The sequence below is a fragment of the Camelus ferus genome, chromosome 20 (assembly GCF_009834535.1).
Source record: "Camelus ferus isolate YT-003-E chromosome 20, BCGSAC_Cfer_1.0, whole genome shotgun sequence".
Taxonomy (NCBI): domain Eukaryota; kingdom Metazoa; phylum Chordata; class Mammalia; order Artiodactyla; family Camelidae; genus Camelus; species Camelus ferus.
In genome coordinates, this window is record NC_045715.1 from 26306717 (window position 1) to 26323097 (window position 16381).

General features: G+C 48.2%; 1 long non-coding RNA gene across 3 annotated transcripts in view; it reads left to right on the forward strand.

Moving 5' to 3' along the window:
• The first annotated feature begins 11564 nt into the window (after positions 1-11564).
• LOC106730377 overlaps positions 11565-16381 on the forward strand; it is a 64913-nt gene continuing 60096 nt past the window's right edge. For all 3 annotated transcript variants that reach the window (XR_004313568.1, XR_004313567.1, XR_001366836.2), the window contains exon 1: positions 11565-11711. This is a non-coding gene — a long non-coding RNA (uncharacterized LOC106730377). The remainder of the gene's footprint in view (positions 11712-16381) is intronic.

Genomic DNA, 16381 nt, shown 5'->3' on the forward strand with positions numbered 1-16381 from the left:
TGTGCAATTTGGTCTGATGAGGGGGGGGGAATTGGGAGGTGCAGCTTGAAATCCACAGGCAGGGGTGGGAATGGTGTACAGCACGTGAGGGGTCTGCTTGAAGTGTAGCTGTGCTGCTCCAGACGTACGTGGGGACCAGTTGGGCTGATCCTATAAGTAACTGACACCCTTCCCACATTTTGTGTGTGTGTGTGTGTGTGTGGAGGGGGTTGTTCTCAAGGCGCTCAATGTATGTTCCATGATTGTTCCACAACTATATAGAAAGCCTCTTCTCCCAGGGGTCTTCCCTTATACTTCAGTAACTTTGAATCCCTTGGCACCTGACACTGGACACGCAGTCTCTGCTTTGATAAGATGTGCCCAATGTTAGCTCAAGGAGAAGAGCCCAGCCAGAAACCAAGCATTCAGCAGGCATAGGGATCAACCTCAACACGTCTTCCACACACCGACAGCATCTGCAAATAACAGAGTGTCCCACAAGCAGCTGCAGGCTCTGTAAACACTTTCAAGTTCTGCAAACAGCTATATACTTTAAAACAATGACAATTTTAAATTGTGATTTAAAATTTTAAAGACATTTCCAAACTAGAGACTCTGAAACAGGGATAGGCTCTGCAAATAGCTGTGGGAAGTGTGAACAGCTATAGGCTTTGCAAAAGGAGACAAGCTCTGTGAGCACCCTCAGACTGCAAGTGCCTGCAAGTGCCTGCAAGTCTTGCAAACAGCCACAGGTTCTGCAAACAGTGGGGCAATAGGCTATAAAATTATCAACGAAGGGCCCAAACCTGAGAACACCACTGGAACTTTTGAAACTGATCCACCAGAAAGAAACATTAGGATAAAGATGGGAAAGGATGGCAGAAGGACAAGTAAGTTTGATAAATGAAAAAGGTTAGGGGCTCTAGTTGGGTTGAAAATACGTCAAAATAATTCAATAAACACTGAGGGAAGCATTTTGATGTGCTAAGAATGGTGCCGGGGACAATGAGAAATGCAGGGGACCATGTGCTGCCATCAATCATGGAGATTCAAACTCCCCCAGACCCTTTCTGATAGCCGCTGGGAATTCCTGCGCGCAGCCCAGATCAATTTCCTTCTGAGTCAGTGATTACTGTGTACCTGACTAATGCCACTGGTTATCAACAGGAGCGATAAAAACATATCACTGTCCACCTGAATACTGCATCCGAAGGTGATTGACACCCCTGCTGAAGGTTGCTGGTGTCAGGGCTGGGACAGTCTTGTCTGCGGGGACACAGGCAGTCTAAGGGCAAAGAGTGGACCAGGACCAAGGGCAGGACTCCATGCATGGCACCACCCCAGCACACGAGCCCCGTGAGCTCCTATGTGTCCCTAAGGGCCTGAGAAGCAGGGGAGTGATGCTGAAGCATTTGCTTAATTAAAGCAGACTTCCAGCAGGTGATGGGCATAGGACCTAGGCACAGCAGCTGACGACTGGGGAGAAAGGTGGCTCTTGATGTGAGAGGAAGGGAGCAGTCCCAGGGGAGTGTTGAGGCCAATGAACAGAAACTTTCTGGCTGTGTGGCCTTAGGAAAATGATTTAAGCTTTCTGAGCTTCAGTTTTGTTGTCTATGCAAAATGGGGATATTAATGGTTCCTACCTCATAGTGCTGTGGAAAGGGTCAGATGAGCTTATTAAATCAAGTGCCCAGAACAAGGATGGCGTATGCTTAGCTCCATCTAGAGTAGTTAGTTGATAATGGTGATGATGGTGGTGGTGATGATGACGATAATGGTGTTGAGGGTGGTAGTGGTGGTGGTAACGCTGCTGCTGATGGTGATGTGGACTGTATTTGTTCCCCAGAGCTGCTATAACAAGGTACCATGAACTGGGAGGCTCAAACAACAGAAATTTAGTGTCTCACTGTTCTTTATTGTCTCACAGGACATGTAAGTCTCAGGTCAAGTGTTGGCAAGGCTAGCTCCTTCTGAGAGTAGGAGGGAGAATCTGTTCCACGCCTCTCTCCTAGGGTTGATGGCAATGTCTGCTGTTCTTTGGCTTGTAGACTCATGAACCCAATCTCTGCTTTCACATGGTATTCCTGCATGGTATTGTCTCTCTTTCTGTGTCCAAGTTCCCCCTTTTTATAAGGACACCAGCCATATTGGATTAGGGCCCCCCTAATGACCTCATCTTATCTGATCATCTGTAAAGACCCTGTTTTCCAATAAGGTCACAGTTTGAGTACTGGGAGTTAGGACGTCAACATTTTGGGGGAGGATGCAACTCAGCCCATCGCAGTGATGATGCTGCTGATGGTGGTGGCCGTGGTGGTGATGATGATGATCATGGCGGCAATGGTGGTGGCTTGATGGCTTCCTTTATCTTGCCTCTCCATGCCTGACTGCAGGCTCCTTGCACAGCAGAGCTTAAAGAAATGCCTGTTCATTGCCCTGGGTCAGCCCTTGCCCATTTTAGGCCCATAGTAAATACCTATAGCATTGAATTGCAGTCAACTCCACCCTGTCACGACCTTACTGGATGACTTTACGTTGGAAGTTCTCTACTCTTTGTTCTGAGGCCCCTCTCCACTCTGAGACAGAGGACCACACAGGGTGGGAAAACCCAGCCAGGGAAGCAGGAAGCAAGTTGTTTCAGTGAGCATCTCTGTATCGATATTCCCAAGGTTCTGAGCAAGCCAGGCATGAGGCCGTGTTGTTTTATAAGTGTCTGTATAAACAGATGGCAGGCAAACACTCAGTTGTGACAGGAAGGGATGATAAGGCATGGAGAGTCACAAACACTTCGGCACAGCCTTCATCCCAGCTGAGCCCTGGCTCAGTGTTTGCTCAGGTGTGGCCCTTCCCTCACCACAGTGAGGGTTGCATCACCTGTTGCCCCCGGGGAGAAGGGGTTAATCTGGGGGATGGAAAATAAATAAGAACACACTTCATGGCAACACCAGCCCCCCTCCCCACAGCATACCCTCTGGGAATAATCCCACATTCTAACACATCCTATAATAACAGTCCCCTCCTAACCTTCCATGCAGTTTGTGAAGCACTTGGGTACACTTCTTTTGAAAAGTTTTTAAATAATTTACTTTGAGATCATTTCAACTTTACAGAAACTTTGCAAGAACAGTACTAAGAACTCCCTTGTTCCTTTCACCCAAATTCTTTAACATTTCTCTACATTTGCTTTGTCACCCTCTCTCTTTTAATAAACACCCATTAATCTTTTTCTGAATTTAAGAGCAAGCTGCAGGCATGCTACCCATCACTCCTAAAAACAAGAATAATCTCCTGTATGAATCATTCTATGGGTCTCCAGCATAGGGAACTGGCATTAGTAAGATGCTACCATTCAATCTACAAACCCTGCTCCAATGTTGTCCACTGACCCAACAATGTCTTTTTCCTCTTGTAGTTCAGGATGGAATCCAGGACCATGCATTGCATTTAGTTGTCATGGTGCATCCTTCTATAATCTAAAAATTTCTCTGTCATTTTCTGCCTTTTGCATCCTTACCAGTGCAAAAGAGTTCGGGTACAAATTTCCAGTTATAAGATAAATAAGTTCTGGGGATGTAATGTACAGCACGTGACTATAGTTAACAATACCATGCTGTATTTTTGAAAGTTGCTAAGCTTGTAATGAAAGCTTGAGCTTTCATTACAAGAAAAAATTGGAGGGCAGAGTGCATGCTTAGCATGCAGGAGGTCCTGGGTTCAATCCCCAGGACCTCCATTAAAATAAATAAATAAACCTAATTACCTACCGTCCCCCCCAAAAAAACCCCAAGAGAAACATTGTAATTGTGAGGAGATAGATGTTAATCAAACTTTTCATGGTGATCATTTCACAATACAGCCACATATCAAGTCATTATGTTGTGCACCTTAATATAATACAATATTATATTTCAACTATATCTCAATAAAACTCACAAATAAAATAAAAGAAGATACACCAGTAAAAAAAGAGTTCAGGCTTTCTATTCTGCTCCATGGCGCTCAACTTGGGGTTGTCTGATGTTTTCTTCTGACCAGACACAGATCATGCATACATTCTCTCTCTCTCTCTTTTTTTAATGGAGGTACTAGAAACTGAACCCAGCACTTGGTGTTCAGATTGTCCCAGACAGGCCCAGACAAACTCCTTTGAGGCTGGCTCCTGTGTCCTTTGACATAGCTCCATTATTCTTTGAGCATTTCCTTACTTTCTGGCACAAGAAAATGTGCCAGGTTCGTACGTGCTTTCTCTGCTCCAGCCCTGGAATCAGCCATTTCTACAAAGAGCCCTAGTTTCTAAGGATAGTATCTAGAAACAGATCTGGGTGCTTACTGGGCTATTGTTACTGGGGTGTCATTACTCCTAGGCCCCCTGAAAAGACAGCTGGGGCATATATGTATACACAGCCACTCCATTATTTGCAGTGGTTAAGTTTTATAAAATTGCTACAAATGTCAAATTAGTGAACACTGAACCATTTGCTCTTAGGGGAAATACAAGGTTAGGTTCCTGTGAACCTGCGGTCACATTTTCACCAACTGATCAATGCATAACCTTGTTTTATGTGTGTTTCAGTTTAGAGACATTTTATTTAATATATATTGTTGACTCATTAACATTGAGCCCACGGTCAAGGCACCCTGACTCATGCCTGAACAAAGCTTACTGAACATGTGTTTTCTCTGTAAAGCACATCACAGCTTTCCTGCCCTTAGGAACACTAGACAGCACTTCAGCCCTACACTTGGGGTCAATTTTAAACAGCAAAATCATCAACTAAAACTAAAAAAATGGGGAAAATGTGGCACTAAATAGACTGTGGGAAGGACACCTGTTTGCAGTATGAGTGCTGAAATGAGAAGTCAGAGCATCGCTTGTTTGAACTCAGCTGGAACCTGCCCACTGGACAACTACATTTTTCACCCCTCTGTGCATGTCTGTGAATGACCTTGAAAGTGCCATGAGTGTTAATTTTAGGGGTGCAAATACATTTTAGCAAGTTGGCCAACTTGCAAATACGGAATCTGTGAATAATGAGGATCAAAACTCAGATAACTCAACAGCAAAAAAATAAAGAATCTGATGAAAAAATGAGCAGAGGATCTGAATAGCCATTTTTCCAAAGAAGACATACAGGTGGCCGACAGGTACGTGAAAAGGCGCTCAGCATCACTAATCATCAGGGAAATGCAAATCAAAACCACAATGAGATGTCATCTCACATCTGTCAGGATGGCTATTATCCAAAAGACAAGAAATAACTAGTGTTGATGAGGATGTGGAGAAAAGCGAGCCCTTGTGCACTGTTGGTGGAAGTAAAAGTTACACAGCTACTACGGAAAACAGTATGAAGCTTCTTCCAAAAGGTATAAATAGAGCTACCATATGATCCAGCAGTTCCTCTTTTTCTCTCAAGTGAAAGGCGTCCATAGATAAGCCAGACCAGCGTTTACGTGACTGTTCTGTGATGTCATGATGTCCCAGGCTCCTCCCAGCTTTCTGTCTTTCCATCATTTACATGGGTTTTTCTCTCTGTGGTTACTTCATAGTCCAAGATAGCAGCTGAAGCTCCAGCCAGCACACCCAAGTTTGAGGGAGGAAGGAGTACAGGAGTTAGGGCAAAAAAGGGCACGTGTTAGCTCAGTCAGGATCCTTCCATGAATTTCCCCTGAAAACCTCCCCCGGCCCCCAGCAATACAGCATCACCCACCCCACTCTGAGAGGGAGTCTGGGAAAGGGACGTTTGTTTGTTTTAAGCTGGATACTTGGCCACCTCCAATGAGAGTACAACAAGGAATAAGGGGAGGGGGGATGTGAAATGGCTACCAACAGCCGCAGACTATGGCTAAGAGATCTCCTGGGCCCGGAGTAACCAGTTCAAATCCAGGGCAGACAGGATAAATGAGATTCCAGCTCTGCAATACACACCCTGCCCAGCCGTCAAACGGTAGTGGCGGTGAATCTGCCAGTGAGGAAGGGGTGCTGGCGGTTTAAGACAAGCGGTCCTAGCGCCGAAAGCCCGGGGCCTCCCACGAGGGAGGAGCAGGCCTCGGACACAGGTCCCGCCTGCATTCTCTCCCCCGTGACTCAGCCACACTAACTCTATTTTCCACCTGCCTGGGCCAGGGGACTTTCGGACTTTCAGGATCAGCGGCTCCGTGCCCGGGAGGAATCTGAGGGGGACTGGGAGGGCAGATGCCCATGGAGGGGCCCTGTCAGCTGATGGCAAAGGGATGGGGGTAGGAAGGCCGGACAGCTGCACACCCTGCAGGGACTGGACCCAAAAAGGAGCCACACACACACACACACACACACACACACACACACACGCCCCTGTTCAATGCCCAGTCCCAACTTAACTGATCTTGATTAGGATGAGGGAGGGGAAAGCAGTTCCTGGACTCTAGGGTCTCACCCCGCCCCCTTGCTTGGAATGACTCAGAGCAGGACTCCTGAGCCGGGCCTCGCCGGCCTGAGCCAGCAGCCCCTTCTAGGCCTCTGAGGACATGATGGAGGTGGGGGCGACTGCTCACTGCTGGGGTTAAAGTCTCTGTTTCTGTGTTTCTTATGCTTGAACACACCCCTCCCCACCCCAAGACTTACTCCTTACCACCCCCCCACTCCCCCCAGTGCTTAAACATTTACAGAGCCTGGTCAGGCGGTTTTCCAGGGGCCTTGGCCCCGTCAGGCACTGATGACTGCTGAGCTTCTCTCAGCGGTCCAGCGAGCAGAATTGCTGACGCTGACTTCAGTGCCCTCTGCCCTGGCACCCCCCACAAAGGTCCCCTCTAAGGGCCCCACTACTCAACAACCCTTCAGCCTTGGCCTACCTTCTAGACTCCAGGCTCCATTGCTCTGAGCTATTTTACCACAAAAGCACCAGGTTTGTCCTCAGAATATAAGGGGAATGGGGAGGTGGAGGAGAGGAAGCTGGTAGTTGTTATAGCCACTTCCAACCGACAGATCAGGGAGTTGGAGACCTGGCTTTCACATCCCTGTGATCTGAAGCAAGTGATGTAAATCCTTCCGGCCTCAGCGTCCTCATCTATAAAATGGGAGTAACTGGATGGATGGATGGATGGATGGATAGATAGAAATTTTGCAAGGTTCAAGTAAGATCATGAGTATTTTTAAATTGCTGAAGATATGTACTATCTACAAGAAAATGTTTACCTGTCACCTGGCTTCTTTTGTTAGCACTTATGCAGCTGTAGTCTCAGATGCTGAGGGACCACGTGTCCGCCTGTTAAGTCTTAGAAACCAAGAATATCATAGCTTGATAGCATTTCTCAATTATTCAAAAGTTTCTGATACTTACTTTCAACACTAATATGTAATATTGAGAATTGCCAAAAAAATTTTTTTAAGGGCATCTTAGTACCTTTTTTATATGACAAGTGTTTTTTGAGTTGTTCCAAAGTAACTGCCTATCTAAGGAAAAACATGACTTGGGGCAAATTAAAAATGACAAATGATATATTTCAATTAGGGATTGAATGTGTTTAAAAGTGGGTTAGTGGGTGTATAGCTCAGAGGTAGATTGCATACTTAGCATGCACGAGCTCCTGGTTCAATCCCCAGTACCTCCATTAAAAAAAGGTAAAATTAAAAAAAAAAAGAGTGGGTTCACACTATTTTATATGTTAGAACATCGACAATTTCAGGACATGAAATGTGGGGAATTCTTGCATTTCATATCATGAAAAACCAACTGGTTCCCTGCCATACCGTTCAAGCTTGGTCTCTACTCAGCAGGAGAGGAGGTTTCAGGACAGTTTGTCTAAGGACGTCTCCACGCCTAGCACATGGCTGCCCTACGTAGTCTCCATCTCCAGTAAATGCAAAGCCAGATGGAAAGAATCAGCTCTTTTCTGTTTTTGCTTTCGTATTATTTTTGAAGAACTGATATGTCCTGTTATGCTTTAAAATAATTTTGATCAGATGAATACAAATTATAAACCCAAATGCAAGGTGCTGAGCAATTTGAGGCAAATTGTGAGCCTTCCTGTTAAGTTGCTATGCCTCATGTCAGTATTTTTTCTATTTCCCCTTCCTAACCAACCAGCCATTATGGATAGACATAAAAGAATAAATGACAGTATTTAAAAGCTATTTAAAATTGCTTAATGATCAGGAAATACACACCAACTCTCACGTGTAGTTGAGGAAGGAGCTGAGCCCTGGAGAGATGTGTGGCAGAAACTGCTGGCTCACTCAGTAAACACATCGCTCTAGGGGGAAGATTTTAATTTGTTTTAATTTATTTTTAAGTAGCTAAGATGGTTAGGTGGTTTTAAATGCAAAAAACTAGAACAGCAGAGTGGAATTGCTAGGTCAAATTCAACGTGCATCTATAGTCTCAACAGCTATAGCCAAGCTGTTCTCCAGAGGGCTTGTTCCAATTACACGCTCAACAGAAAGATCCCAGTGCTGTTTCTACACATCTTTGCCAACTCAGGGTGCTAACAAACGTTTGATCTTGCCAATCTTATAGCTGGAAGTGGTATGTTAGTGCTAGCTTAAATATGCAATTCTCTTCTTGCAAGTGAGGTTGGCATCTTTTCAAACGCTTCGGAGTCATTTGAATCCAACCTCCCTTGGATTGTCTGTTGATGTCCTTTGCTCACTTTCACGAGGATTGTAGGGTTTTTTCACTTATAGATTTTTAGGAGCTCTTTTTATATGAGGGAAATTAGCTGTACGTTTATGACATTAACCCCAAGTATGTTTCCAAGTTTGTTGTTTGTCCTTTCATTTTGTTTATGACAGTTTCATGCAGGCATTTATAAGTATAATTTTTTTGGAGTTGAATTTATATCAAGCTTCTAGGTTATGACTTCTAGGGTTTGTGCCATAATCAGAAAGGCCTTCATAGTGAGAAAAATAAACTTTATTAAAATTGTAAGAAACGGAGATGGAGTAGACGTCATCACCTCCGTGAAAAGCCCCCGGCCAGGAGGACTCTGGGAGACCCTGGTCTTTCATAAGCCTTTGGTTGGTACAAGCTGCTTTATCTCAACCACTTTATTGAACCAGAGTGAAGACTGGGACCCAGAGAGGAATAGTCCACTCAGCTGGTGAGGAACCAGCTGCCTGCCTTCCCTCAGGGGGCATTGCTTTCTCTTCTCAAGGCACCTCCACAGTGAGTGGAAGCTCAGACTGTGCCACCCTGCTGCATCCAGCACCTCTTCCCTGACTGTGCTGCGAAGAGGGGACCAGAGGCTCCTATTGGCTGCAAGTAGGGAGGCTCAGACTGAGCTCTGAGCCCACTGAGGTGGTGGGGGCGGGCATCTACCAGGTTGGGGAGGAGCCTTAGCCAACACCCCTTCCCACCATCTCCTCTGGACCTCACCCGCCCTGGAGCCCTTCCTGCCTGGTCAGAATGCCGGCCCTCAGCATCCAGCACCTTCCCAGGAACCTTATCCCTATGATCAGTTCCTTCTGTTAATCTCTGCACTTCCAAGAAGCAGTGAGCTGGCTTTACTGCAAAACTCACAAAGCTCCAGCTTTAGCATCCACCTCACCGACATGAGTCCTTCCCAGGCTGCAATGAGCCCCTGCAGTATGTTCCCTGGGTCATATATTTTTGTAAAAATTGCAATTTTGAATTATTTCTGTAGGACTGCCTCCTCATAGATGGGGGCTTCAAGGTTAGGATTAGCTGATCTACAGTTAAGTGGCTATAATGTTGGTATTGCAGGCCAGCTAGAGGGGAAGCCTCACTGGGGAGGGGGATCTTCCTGCTCTCTCTAAAATCACATCAAGCCAGGAAACCACCTCAGTCATAGGCTCAGCAGAGCCACATTAGCCTGTTGCCACCGGCTCCACACACCGAGCCGAGCCTGGCCCACAGCACGCACTTCACTGCTGGGATGAATGAGTGAGTGAGTGCCATCCTAACTCTGCAGGTGTCACGGCAACACCTCTCACTGCTTCTTCCTCCCTCTCAGCCCGTCTCAGAGGATGCAGGCTGGAGAGAAGCAGATGCAGCTGGAAGGTGCTTGTTCCCTCCTCCAGGCCCAGCTAGGCAGCCACTTCCTCTTGGCTGCAGTTAGAGGGGCAGGTGCCCCCCTGGTCAAGGGGCAGGACTGGGTGGGGTGGGACCCTTTCTGTTTATTCCCCCAGGCCTGAGTGACTAGGTGGTGGGGGGTGTCCTTGAATGAGAAATGTCCAGCGTTCTTGAGGTTGGGGAGGTGGGGGTGGGTGGAAGTGTCTAAAGGGGCAGGAGAAGGGGGGCAGCACCCCACTGTCCAGCTCACGCTGCCTCCCTCCCCATACTCCTGCTGGTGTTCCCCTTCTTCCCTTCTTCTGTCACCTTGCCCTTCCAACCCTTCCTAACTAACAAGTCTTTGCAGATAATCTCCAAAGAATCTGGAATGTGATTCCATCTGGTTTTGTTCCTTCACTCCCACTATTCTGTCTCCTCCATTCCCTCCAAGGCTGTGTAATCCCGGCTATCCTGCCCTGCAGGGGGCTCTTTCCCGGTGGGGGGACGGTGCCTCCCTCCTCAGCCCAGGGGCTCTCTGTTCCCTGATAACTGTCGGCATTTAGGTCAAAGTTAAGAGCGGAGTGTCCTGAGGGGAGGGAGTGTCACTCTCAGACCGGGACCTGGGGATGGGCAGAAATAAGAGGTAGTTACAAAGACATCCACAAGGTGCCTGAATAGCACATAGGCTTCCCCTTCTTTTTTAATTAAAAAAAAAAATGGTTACTAGGTTACACTTCAACACAGGCCAAAATTCCAAAGGTATAAGGATTGCTGAGTGACAGCTAAGTATCCCCCAGCCCTGTCCTCTAAACACCCAGTTCCCCTCCTTCTAAGAAGGGGAGGAGAATGTAGATGTTTATGTATGCTTAGACTTTCTCTTGTGTTTAAAAAATAAATGGTGTGCAACCACTGCAGAAAACTGGCAGTATCTTTAAAGCTGACCACCTGCATGTCACATGACCAAATAATTTCTTTTCTAGGTTTTTTTTCCAACAGAGATGCACATGTCTGCTCACTATGAGACTGTTCAAAAATGTCTGTAACAGCATTATACATAAGAGTCAAACACTGGAATTAGCCAACATACCCATGGAAGGTAGAATGGATAAATAAGTTACGAAATCTCCTTCTAATGGGATAAAAAATGAACACATGACTGGGCGTGTCCTACAAATGTACTGTTGAGGGTTGAAGCCAGAGTCACAAGGGGGCATATGTGTGACTCCGTTTATGTAGATTTAACACAGCAACGATGTACCTACAGTGTTAGGTGTCAGGGGAGGGACGGAGCCATCGGAGAGGGGTTTCTGAGGTGTGGTCTGTGTCCTTCTTAGCTCAGGACCCTGAAGTCCCTGTGCCTACAGGCCTATAGTGCACTAGGTTTGAGGACCCACGAGAAAATTGGGAGGGGGGCACACCATGGCAGAGGTGTCTGAGACGTGCAGTGAGCCCTGCCCTGTGAGGGCCGAGTGGGCTGGAAAATCAGCCCTCCTCTTGGTCTTCTTGGCACCTTGGCCTGACTAGGGCCAGGAGACTAACTTGGTGGTGAGTAAAGGTCAGGATTTAAGTCAAAAGCCTTTTCATTCAGTTCAACAGACACTGAAGTGCCTGCTGCAGGCCAGGCCCAGACCGAGGTTCTCTAGGATCTGAGAAGAGCGGGTCTCAGCTTTCACAGAGCTCAGGCTGGTGGGAGAAGAATGTGGTGTCTGGAGGACAACATGCGATGGAGTGAGAGCCACCGGGGAGGTACGAGCCCCTGTCATGGGAGCCCTGAGGAGGAAGCATCTCTCAGAGCTGGGGAGCAGACCTGGGAGAGCTGAGTCTGGAGGGGGCAGGACCCCCAGGGCCAGCGGAGTCTGTCCAGGCAGGGGCCTAGCGTGGTCAAAGGCTCAGAGGTGGGAGAGAGCATGCGCTTTGGGGAACCGCATTTCCTCTGGAACAAAAAGTTTGTGCAGGGAAGTGGAAAGAAGTAAGTCAAGAAACTTGGGCAGGGCAGGGCCCTGATTGTGAAGAGCCTGGGTTGCCTCACTCAGGAGTTTGGACAGGAATCAATCTTTCCCTCCTTCCCTTCCCCCCTTCCTCTCTTCCTCCCTTCTTTTTCTCCCTTCCTTCCTTCCTCCCTTCCACCCTTCCTTCCCCTCTCTCTGTGTCTCTGTCTCTGTCTTTACCCCCTCTCTCCCCTCCTTCCTTTGTTTTTTCACTTTTTCTTTTCCCATTGCAAAACCAATCCACACTCCCTATAGTAACTTTGGGATATGTAAAAACCAAGAGCTCAGTGAAGCTCTGTGAAGACAGGGAATTTGCTAAGTCCCTACCGTTTCCCCAGGGTTTCATCGTGGTAGCTGACATTATGTAGATGCTCAAAAAAGTGTGTATTGATGACATAGGTACTGGGCTGCACCTGCGGCAACACAGGGAATTGATCCTCTTGGAGTCACTATAATTAACCAGTAACCCTGGCAGACGCCATGGCAGGGAACTGGCACCAAAATGCCTAACCTTGGAGTGGGGGTGTGGAATCCAGGGAGGGCTTCCGGGGGTGAGCAGTGCAGAAGCTGAGACCTGAAGGTCATGGCAGAAACTAGTCAGTGAGCATGTTCTAGGAGGAGGAGGGAACAGCACTGGGGAGGCCAAGAGCAAGAAAGCCCTGAGGGGGTTTGTGTAGGGGCAGTGAGTTTGATAACAGAGCTGCAGGGTAGAGTTGCAGAAGGGGAGCCGAGGTGGCTGCAAAGCAGACTAGGGGTCATATCTTGAAGGCCAAAGTCAGAATGTGGGGCTTTGTACTGAGGACAGTGGGATTTAGGCAAGGAGGGCGGTGATACATTTCATGACAAAGGGAATAGCTATGGGGGGCAGGGGGATGGGAGACAGGCGGGCAAGAGACTGTTAACTCCAGGGGAAGGAGGGGAGGCTGGTCCAGGCAAGGGCAGAGGCCATGGGGACAGGAGAGAGCAGGACTCATGGAGTCTTCTAAAAGTCGACTGGTTTTGGGACTGAGGACTGAGGGAGTGAAGGAGAAAGGAGCCTAGCATGACTCCCAGGTTTCCGGCCTGGAAAACGGACTCAATCTGCGGGGGAGGAGTCCTGGAGATACTATGTAAACACTATACAATGTTACTGCCACTTCTCCTAATTATTCAAATACACTGCTTGCATGTGGCTCACAATCTGATGCCTGACAGATATGACAGGCGGCCTGCCCAGGGGTTCAGCTGGTTCTCGTGGCCCTGCCCTCCCCTTGCTTGCCTGCTCCTTCTCAAGGGCTCCCCCAGCCCTGGTTCCTGGCTTGCAGGTTTCCTTCATGCTCCTTTCTCCTGCCTCCACTCCCCAGCTCTTAAGGAAGTAGAAAAACTTCCTTCCTGGCTGTGAGCCCAGCTGTCAGCCAAGGATTGCATGAGTCCCCCTCACTGTCACCTGCTCCTTACTCATTCCTGCCCAACCAGACACGGGCTCCCTGCCTCCCCCACCCACCGCCCTCACCTGATTTCCCTTACTCTTGCCTGGAATTTTCTGCTTAACTGTCAGGCCACTTGCCTGGCAGCCCCTTCCTTCTCTTTGCATGTCCCATCTTTCTTCTGGAGCAGCAGCTTCTTTGAAAATCATCCCAACCCTTCCAGAGCCCCTTGATTCTGCGTGTGTGTGTGCCTCCTGTGTGCACGCACAGAAGTGGGCACAGCCAGAGCTGTAGGTCTGCTCCAACCCCGGCAGGTGGCCACCTTGACCCCGACACAAGAGATCTAGACACACACCCAGGTACGTGCAGGGAGATGTACTTGAAAGTTCCCCAGGGCAGAGCCTGGTCTGATTTGTTCATTGCACACCCCTCAAGCTTGGCACCTGGAGGTGCTCAGTAAATATTTGTTGAAATGAAGAATGTAGCAGACACAGAGGTGTGCCGTGCACACATCCCTTCAAGAAAGGACTTGCGGCCCCTTGCGAGGAGTGTGGTGAGCTGATGGTTCCAGTTCTTAGTCTCTTCCTGGTCCCCAGGGCCTGGTCATATTGGCCAAGTTCAGTCTAGGCTCCTCCAACAGGCAATCTTTGCTTGGGAGTTCCCTGTCAGGCTGGTAGAGGATTGCCAGATCTGCCCAATCCTGCTTCCCTTCATGGAAGTGGCTCCCCAGGGACCCTTTCCCATGCCTGTCTTCATTTCAGCACTGCTTCCTGGAGAACCTGACCTGATGAACAGGCGCCTCCAGATTACAAAGGAATGCAGCCTCACGCCCAGTCCTGGATGTCCTGGTGCCTGGCATACATAGGTGCTCAATAAAGCACCGAAGACTGACTGAGTGGAGAGGAGATCCCCAAGTGTCTGAACACCTGGTGGGACTCCAGTGACTGGATAGGCTGACTTTGCTAGGCGTCCCCAAACTGGGGTCCCCAAGGCACCCTTGTAACAGGCAATAATGGGGGTGACAGAGCTGTTACCACGGTTCAAATGGTCTCATTGAATTTATGCTTTTAGATGAGATCAGGCCACTCAGGTTAAAAAAAGAAAGGCCCGAACTCTTGCTTTTGGTGAAAAAGCTAGCAGAGCCGGGCGGCAGCGCGGATTTATCTTGGAGAAGCAGTAGCTCCCTTTGGCACCTGTATGTATGCGTACTTTGCATTGGGTGTGATAGAGGCAGAGGAGAGCAGTGGGAAGGTCCAAGGCTCTGGACTGTCGTACCAGGTATCTTCAGGCAAACCACCAAATATCTCTGAGCCTCAGGTTCCCCAGTTTGGTAAAGTGGGATCTAGGCAGGTCCTGTGACAGCAGCTGTGAGGATGAGGCGAGCTTTTAGTGTGGAGAGCCCCTGTAGCTTTTGGGCCTCTGCCTAGACTGGCCGCTGCTATCGTCACCACCTGTGTCTTATCCTTAGAGTCCGCTTAACTTGGGGATGAGTTTCTAGGCTCGGCACTTTCACACAATGAACAAGAAGCCACTGCCAGATTGTGGCTTCTCGCAGACAGGTGAAAGAAATCCACCAAGGCTCCTTGGTGGAGATGATGCAATGGGAGTAAGTGTGGCCCGGAAGCTTGAATGATTGTCTGAGATTCTCTTTTATTCTTCCCTTCTGCACAAGGAAGGAAAATGGAGATGGTGGTCCCGTCAGCCCCCAGGGCAGGGCTCAGATGTGTCAGAGGCTCAGAGAGGGTCAAGGAGAGAGGTCTCTCCAACCTCATCCCAGGCAGCTTCTCACTCAAGCCCTTTGATAATCCGGTAGAGTTTGTGTTCGGCCCACTCTTCTCTCTTTTCTGAGCTCTCTCTTCAGTTCCAGACAAACCTTCTTGTCCCTCATTGTCTGGGTACTTTAATAACCCTCCTCAACCCAAACCTTACATCCCATATTGTCCCTTTTCATCCCCAACCTCCCTCTCCATTTCCCTCACTGCCCTATTCTTTGCTGTCCCTTTGCAAAGCATGCTGACCGCTAATTCACACGATAGGGTAAAAGACCCCTACTCTGTATTACCATTTGTGAAATAAGATACTAAGAAAAGCAGTTTTACTATTGAATTCACTTTCTGCAGAAGTCAGAGTAGAGGAGCCAGAACCCAGTGCTGGGATCAGAAGGTCTGGTTTCAAGGCTTGTGTTTGCCTCTAAATCATTGGCTGACCTTGGGCAAGTCATGCCCTCTCTCTGAGCTTCAGTTTCCTCGCCTGTGGAAGCGTAACAGGCCCTCAAAACTGTCTTTTTTTTTTTTTTTTTTTTTTTAATCAGGCCACAAGATACTTTCCCCCTTTATGGTCTCATTTGATTTTCACACTAAATCTGTGGTTATTGGGCTTCCTGCCTTTCTGATTATTCTGAAATTATTCTGATTTGCCTTTCAAAGCTCAGCTCAGATGAGACCTTCCCTAGGAAGCCCTTCTCCCCACCCCCTACTCCCAGGTGAATCAGTCCATCCTGGGGGCAGGGCAACCTCTGAACCTGGCATTGGTTCCTGCAGCTCCACTCAACCCCCAACCTTGCATCAAATGCAGTGACCCCTCCTTTTCCCTGTGGTTCCCTAGGGCCTGGCACACAGTAGGGCCTCAACAACTATTTCAAGAACATTGACTGACCCAAACTCATCATCACGGGTTAGGTAGACTGCCACCTGGATTCCATCTTCTGCATTGTTTGCTAGCCCCACCCTACATGGCCCTCTCTAGAAACTCATGGTGGGCAGTGGACGGTGGGCAGTGTCTAATGACAGTATTGAGCAAGAAAGATCTAAGGGTGGAGCTCTGGACACCCCCTCTTTAGAGGCTGCCACTCTCAGGGCACTAGTCCTGCAAATCCAGCTGGTTCTAATACCAAAGACCTCTGAAATTATCTGACCTACCCTGGGCCAAATATCTTATAAATGTCCAACCCAGGGCTAGCACCCAGGAGGTGCTTCTCTGATGTCAAATGCTGATTCCTGCCCCCTCCCTTCCTCAGTAGGTG